Source organism: Oncorhynchus tshawytscha, linkage group LG20 (assembly GCF_018296145.1).
Source record: "Oncorhynchus tshawytscha isolate Ot180627B linkage group LG20, Otsh_v2.0, whole genome shotgun sequence".
Lineage (NCBI taxonomy): Eukaryota > Metazoa > Chordata > Actinopteri > Salmoniformes > Salmonidae > Oncorhynchus > Oncorhynchus tshawytscha.
Window position 1 is genome coordinate 28,964,825 of NC_056448.1, and position 7,922 is coordinate 28,972,746.

Here is a 7,922-nt window from a genome sequence, read left to right on the forward strand (position 1 = left end):
GAGCCTTTCATCTAATCAGCAGTCAGGAGAAGGAACCTCTCATTGAATAAACCAGTCAGTGTCACAGGAGATGGAACCTCTCATCTAAATCCCAGCAGTCAGGAGATGGAGACCTCTCATCTAATCAGCCGAGTCTGGGAGATGGAGACCTCTCATTGAATCAGCAGTCCAGGAGATGGAGCCTTTCCTCTAAACAGCAGTCTGGAAATGGAACCTCTCATCTAAAGCAGTCTGGGGTGCCAATCAACCCAGTCACAGGAGATGGAACCTCTCATTGAATCAGCAGTCTGGGAGATGGAACCTTTCCTCTAATCAGCAGTCTGGGAGATGGAACCTTTCATCTAATCAGCCCAGTCTGGGAGATGGGAACCTCTCATCTAATCAGCAGTCTGGAGATGGAACCTCTCATTGAATCAGCAGTGCAGGAGATGGAACCTGTCATCTAAACAGCAGTCAGGAGATGGAGACTCTCGTGGAATCAGCAGTCTGGGAGATGGAGACACTCATTGAATCAACCCAGTCTGGGAGATGGAACCTCTCATTGAATCCAGCAGTCACAGGAGATGGAACCTCTCATCTAATCAGCAGTCTGGGAGATGGAACCTTTCTCTAATCAACCCAGTCTGTCACAGGAGATGGAACCTCTCATCTAATCAGCCCGTCTGGGAGATGGGGCCTCTCATTAGAATCAGCCGAGTCAGGAGATGGAACCTCTCGTTGAATCAACCCAGTCTGGGGAGATGGAGACCTTTCCTCTAATCAGCCCAGTCTGGGAGATGGAACCTCTCATCTAATCAGCCAGTCACCAGGGGGATGCAATCTCTCATTGAATCAGCCCAGTCTGGGAGATGGAGACTCTCATTGAATCAGACAGTGCAGGGAGATGGAACCTTTCCTCTAATCAGCAGTCGGGAGATGGGGCCTCTCATCTGTCAACCGTGCTGGGGATGCAGCCTCTCATTGAATCCCAGCCCAGTCTGGGAGTGGAACCTCTCATTGAATCAGCAGTCTGGGAGATGGAACCTCTCATTGAATCAGCAGTGGGAGATGGGGCCTCTCATTGAATCAGCAGTCTGCAGGAGATGGATCTCATTGAATCATCTGGAGATGGAACCTCTCGTGAATCAGCCCAGTCTGGGAGATGGAACCTCTCGTGAATCAGCCCAGTCTGGGAGATGGGCCTCTCATTGAATCAGCCGAGTCACAGGAGATGGAACCTTTGAATCGCTCTAGATGGAGACCGCTCATTGAATCAGCCCAGTCAGGAGATGGAATCTCTCATTGAATCAACCCAGTGCCCTTTCATGTAATCAGCAGTGCAGGAGATGGGGACACTCTCATTGAATCCAGCCCAGTCACAGGAGATGGGAGACCTCTCTCATGAATCAGCAGTCTGGGAGATGGAGGCCTTTCCTCTAATCAGCAGTCAGGGAGATGGAACCTCTCATTGAATCACCCAGTCACAGGAGATGGAGACCTCTCATGAATCAGCAGTCTGAGATGGAACCTCTCATCTAATCCCAGCAGTCACAGGAGATGGAGCAGTTGAATCAGGTCTGGGAGATGGGGCACACTCTCATTGAATCAGCCCAGTCACAGGAGATGGAACCTCTCATCTGAATCAGCAGTGCAGGAGATGGACCTTTCATCTAATCAGCAGTCTGGAGATGGAACCTCTCATTGAATCAGCAGTGCAGGAGATGGAGACCTCTCGTGAATCAGCAGTCTGTCAGGAGATGGAACCTCTCATCTAATCAGCAGTCAGGAGATGGGGGCCTCTCATTGAATCAGCAGTGCAGGAGATGGAACCTCTCATTGAATCCAGCAGTCACAGGAGATGGAGCCTTTCCTCTAATCAGCAGTCACAGGAGATGGAACCTCTCATCTAATCCAGCCGGTGCAGGAGATGCAGCCTCTCATTGAATCAGCCGGAGTGCGGGAGATGGGGCCTCTCATTGAATCAGCCAGTCTGGGAGATGGAACCTTTCTCTGAATCCAGCCGGTGCAGGAGATGGAACCTTTCATCTAATCAGCAGTCTGGAGATGGAACCTCTCATCTAATCAGCCAGTCTGGGAGATGGAACCTCTCATTGAATCAGCCCAGTCTGGGAGATGGAGCCTGTCATCTAATCAGCCCGTCTGGGAGATCACTCTCAGGAGTGCAGGAGATGGAACCTCTCATTGAATCAGCAGTCACAGGAGATGGAACTCTCATGAATCAGCAGTGCAGGATGGGGTCAAGCCCAGTGGGAGATGGAACCTCTCATTGAATCAGCCCAGTCTGGAGATGGGCCTGTCATCTAATCAGCCCAGTCAGCCCAGTCAGCAGGAGGAGATGGAACCTCTCATTGAATCAGCAGTCTGGGAGATGGAACCTTTCATCTAATCAGTCCAGTCCTCATTGAATCAGCAGTCACAGGAGATGGAGACCTCTCATTGAATCAGCAGTCTGGGAGATGGAGCCTCTCATTGAATCAGCAGTGCAGGAGATGGAACCTCTCATCTAAGCAACCCAGTCTGGGAGATGGAGACCTCTCATTGAATCCCAGCCAGTCAGTCTCTGGGAGATGGAACCTCTCATGAATCAGCCAGTGCAGGAGATGGAACCTCTCATTGAATCCAACCCAGTCAGGAGATGGGGCACTCTCATCTGAATCAGCCCAGTGCAGGAGATGGGCCTCTCATTGAATCAGCCGGAGTGAGGAGATGGGGCCTCTCGTGAATCAGCAGTGGGAGATGGAACTGCTCTCTCTGTCAGCAGTGCAGGAATGGAACCTTTCATCTGTCAGCAGTGCAGGAGATGGAGACCTCTCATCTAATCAGCCCAGTCTGGGAGATGGAACCTCTCATTGAATCAGCAGTGCAGGAGATGGAGACCTGTCATCTGGGATCCCAGCAGTCTGGGAGATGGAACCTCTCATTGAATCAGCAGTCTGGGAGATGGAACCTCTCATTGAATCTCCCAGTGCAGGAGATGGAACTTCATTGAATCCCAGCAGTGGGAGATGGAGCCTCTCATTGAATCAGCCGGTGCAGGAGATGGAACCTTTCCTCTAATCAACCCAGTCTGGGAGATGGAACCTTTCATCTAATCAGCAGTCTGGGAGATGGAACCTCTCATCTAATCAACCCAGTCTGGGAGATGGAACCTCTCATTGAATCAGCAGTGAGGAGATGGGGCCTGTCATCTAATCAGCAGTGCAGGAGATGGAACCTCTCATTGAATCAGCCGTCACAGGAGATGGAACCTCTCATTGAATCAGTCACAGGAGATGGGGGCCTCTCATTGAATCAGCCGTGCCAGCCGGTCACGGAGATGGAGACACTCTCATCTGAATCAGCAGTCACAGGAGATGGAGCCTCTCATCTAATCAGCAGTCTGTCAGGAGATGGAGACACTCTCATCTAATCAGCAGTGGGAGATGGAAACACTCTCATTGAATCAGCAGTCTAGGAGATGGAACCTCTCATTGAATCAAGCAGTCTGGGAGATGGAACCTCTCATTGAATCCCAGCAGTCTGGGAGATGGAGCCTCTCATCTAATCAGCAGTCTGGGAGATGGAACCTCTCATTGAATCAAGTCTGGGAGAATGGGGTCTGAATCAGCAGGAGGAGATGGAGCCTCTCTGTCTAATCAAGCAGTCTGAGAGATGGAACCTCTCATCTAATCAGCAGTGCAGGAGATGGAACCTCTCATTAATCAGCCCTAGTCTGGAGATGGAACCTCTCTAATCAGCCCAGTCACAGGAGATGGAGACCTCTCATCTGAATCAGCCAGTCTGGGAGATGGGGGAATCAGCCGAGTCTGGGAGATGGAACACTCTCATTGAATCAGCAGTCTGGGAGATGGAACCTCTCATTGAATCAGCAGTGCAGGAGATGGAACCTCTCATTGAATCAGCCCAGTCTGGGAGATGGAACCTCCATTTCAGCAGTAAGATGGGACCGCTCATTGAATCAGCCCAGTCAGAGAGATGGAGACCTCTCATTGGAATCAGCCAGTCTGGGAGATGGAGACACTCTCATTGAATCCAGCAGTCTGGGAGATGGAACCTTTCATCTAATCAGCAGTGCAGGAGATGGAACCTCTCATTGAATCAGCCAGTCTGGGAGATGGAACCTCTCATCTAATCAGCAGTCTGGGAGGATGGAACCTTTCCTCTAATCACAGGAGGAGATGGAACCTCTCATTGAATCAGCAGTCTGGAGATGGAACCTCTCATCTAATCAGCAGTGCAGGAGATGGAGCCTTTCATCTAAACCCAGTCTGGGATGAGCCTCTCATTGAATCCAGCCAGTCTGGGAGATGGAACCTCTCATTGAATCAGCAGTGTCTGGGAGATGGAACCTCTCATTGAATCAGCCAGTCAGGAGATGGGGCCTCTCATCTAATCAGCCGGTCAGGAGAAGGGGCCTCTCATTGAATCAGCAGTCTGGGAGATGGGGGCCTCTCATCTAATCAGCCGGTCTGGAGATGGAACCTCTCATTGAATCAACAGTCACAGGAGATGGAACTCTCATTGAATCAGCCAGTGCAGGAGATGGAACCTCACCTAATCAGCAGTCTGGGAAATGGAACCTCTCATCTAATCAGCAGTCTGGGGATGGAACTCTCATTGAATCAGCAGTGCAGGAGATGGAACCTCTCATTCAGCCAGTCCTGGGAGATGGAGCCTCCAATCAGGAGTCTGCAGGAGATGGAGCCTTTCCTCTAATCAGCAGTCAGGGAGATGGAGCCTCTCATCTAATCAGCAGTCAGATGGAGCCCTCATCTAATCAGCCCAGTCACAGGAGATGGAGACCTCTCATTGAATCAGCAGTCAGGAGATGGAACCTCTCATCTAATCAGCCGAGTCTGGGAGATGGAACCTCTCATTGAATCAGCCCAGTCACAGGGAATGAACCTCTCATTGAATCAGCAGTCTGGGAGATGGAGCACTCTCATTGAATCAGCAGTGCAGGAGATGGAGACCTTTCCTCTAATCAGCAGTGCATGCGGGAGATGGGAGCCTCTCATCTAATCAGCAGTGCAGGTGATGGAGACACTCTCATTAGAATCCAACCCAGTCTAGGAGATGGAACCTCTCATTGAATCCCAGCCCTAGTCTGGGAGATGGAGACAGGAGATGGAGCCTCATCTAATCAGCCCAGTGTCTGGATGCAATCTCATTAATCAGCAGTCTGAATGGAACATCTCATTGAATGAACCCAGTGCAGGAGATGGAGCCTTTCCTCTAATCAGCAGTGAGATGGAGACCTTTCATCTAATCAGCAGTCACAGGGAGATGGAACCTCTCATCTAATCATCTGGGAGATGGGGCCTCTCATTGAATCAGCAGTGCAGGAGATGGAGCCTCTCATTGAATCAGCAGTCTGGGAGATGGAACCTCTCATTGAATCCAGCAGTCACAGGAGATGGAACCTCTCATTGAATCAGTCTGGGAGATGGAGACCTCTCGTGAATCAACCCAGTCTGGGAGACACTCTCATTGAATCAGCCCCAGTCTGGGAGATGGAACCTCTCATTGAATCAGCCCAGTCTGGGAGATGGAACCGCTCATTGAATCAGCAGTCTGAGAGATGGAATCTCATTGAATCAACCAGTCTGGGAGATGGAACCTCTCATGTAATCAGCAGTCACAGGAGATGGGCCTCTCATTGAATCAGCAGTGCAGGAGATGGAACCTCTCATCTAATCCCAGCAGTGCAGGAGATGGAACCTCTCATCCTAATCAGCAGTCTCAGGAGATGGAACCTCTCATTAATCCCACAGTCTGGGAGATGGAACCTCTCATTGAATCAGCCCGTCTGGGAGATGGAACCTTTCCTCTAATCAGCAGTCTGGGGAGATGGGGCCTCTCATCTAATCAGCCGAGTGCAGGAGATGGAACCTCTCATCTAATCTCTGGAGATGGAACCTCTCATTAGAATCAGCCCAGTGCAGGAGATGGAACCTCTCGTGAATCAGCAGTCACCAGGAGATGGAACCTCTCATCTAATCAGCAGTCTGGAGATGGAACCTCTCATTGAATCAGCAGTGCAGGAGATGGGGCCTCTCATTGAATCAGCAGTCTCTCTGGAGCAACCAGTCTGGGAGATGGAACCTCTCATTGAATCAGCAGTGCAGGAGATGGAACCTCTCATTGAATCAGCAGTCTGGGAGATGGAACCTCTCATGAATCAGCAGTCACAGGAGATGGAACCTCTCATCTGAATCAGCAGTCACAGGGAGATGGAGCCTCTCATTGAATCCCAGCCCAGTCAGGGAGATGGAACCTCTCATCTAATCAAGCAGTCACAGGAGATGGGACCTCTCGTTGAATCCCAGCCAGTGCAGGAGATGGAACCTCTCATCTAATCAGCAGTCTGGAGATGGAACCTTTCTCTAATCCCAGCAGTCTGGGAGATGGAACCTTTCATCTAATCAGCAGTCATAATGGAACCTCTCATTGAATCAGCAGTCTGGGAGATGGAGCCTCTCATGAATCAGCAGTGCTGGAGATGGAACCTCTCATTGAATCAGCAGTGCAGGAGATGGAGACACTCTCATCTGAATCAGCAGTGCAGGGAGATGGAACGCCTCTCATTAGATCAACCAGTGCAGGAGATGGAACACCTCATTAGTCAACCGGTCTAGATGGAACCTTTCTCTAATCAGCAGTGCAATGGGAGATGGGCCTCTCATCTGAATCCCAGCAGTCGGAGATGGAACCTCTCATTGAATCAACCCGAGTCTAGGAGATGGAACCTCTCATTGAATCAGCCCGAGTGCAGGAGAGATGGAACCTTGCCTCTAATCAGCAGTCTGGGAGATGGAACCTCTCATCTAATCAGCAGTCTAGGAGATGGAGTCTCTCATTAATCAGCAGTGCAGGAGATGGGGCCTCTCATTGGAATAGATGTTGGTCACAGGAGATGGGGAGATGGAACCTCATCTAATCCAACCCAGTCTGGGAGATGGGGAGCCTCTCATCTAATCAGCAGTCTGGGAGATGGAACCTCTCATTGAATCAACCAGTCTGGGAGATGGAGCCTCTCGTGAATCAGCCCGGTCTGGGAGATGGAGACCTCTCATGGAGCCGGTGGGGGATGGAACTCTCATTAATCAGCAGTGCAGGAGATGGAACCTCTCATTGAATCTCCCTCTCATTGAATCACAGGGAGATGGAACCTCTCATTGAATCAGCCGGTGCAGGAGATGGAACCTCATCATGTAATCAGCCGAGTCTGGAGATGGAACCTTTCTGTAATCAGCAGTGCAGGAGATGGAGCCTCATCTAATCAGCCCAGTGCAGGAGATGGAGACATCTCATCTGAATCAGGCAGTGCAGGAGATGGGCCTTTCATCTAATCCCAGCAGTGCAGGAGATGGAGCACTCATCTAATCCCAGCAGTGCAGGAGATGGAGACCTCTCATTGGAATCAGCCGGAGTCAGGGAGGCGGGCCTGTCATCTGAATCAACCCAGTCACAGGAGATGGAACCTCTCATTGAATCAGCAGTGCAGGAGATGGAACCTTTCATTAATCAGCCCGGTGTGGAACCTCTCATTGAATCCCAGGAGATGGAGACCTCTCTCATTGAATCAGCCGGTCTGGAGATGGGGAACCTCTCATTGAAATGCAGTCAGGATTTGGGAGGGCCCTCTTGAATGCAGGAGGGAGATGGGACACTCTCATTCAGCTCTGGAGATGGAACCTCTCATTGAATCCAGCCGGTCACCAGGAGATGGAGCCTCTCATTAATCAACCCAGTCTGGGAGATGGAACTCTTGAATCAGGTCTGGGAGATGGGGCCTCTCATTGAATCAGCAGTGCCCTCTCATTAGTCTGGGGAGATGGAGACCTCTCATTGAATCCCAGCCCAGTCTGGGAGATGGAACCTCTCATTGAATCAACCAGTCACGGGAATGGAACTCTCAT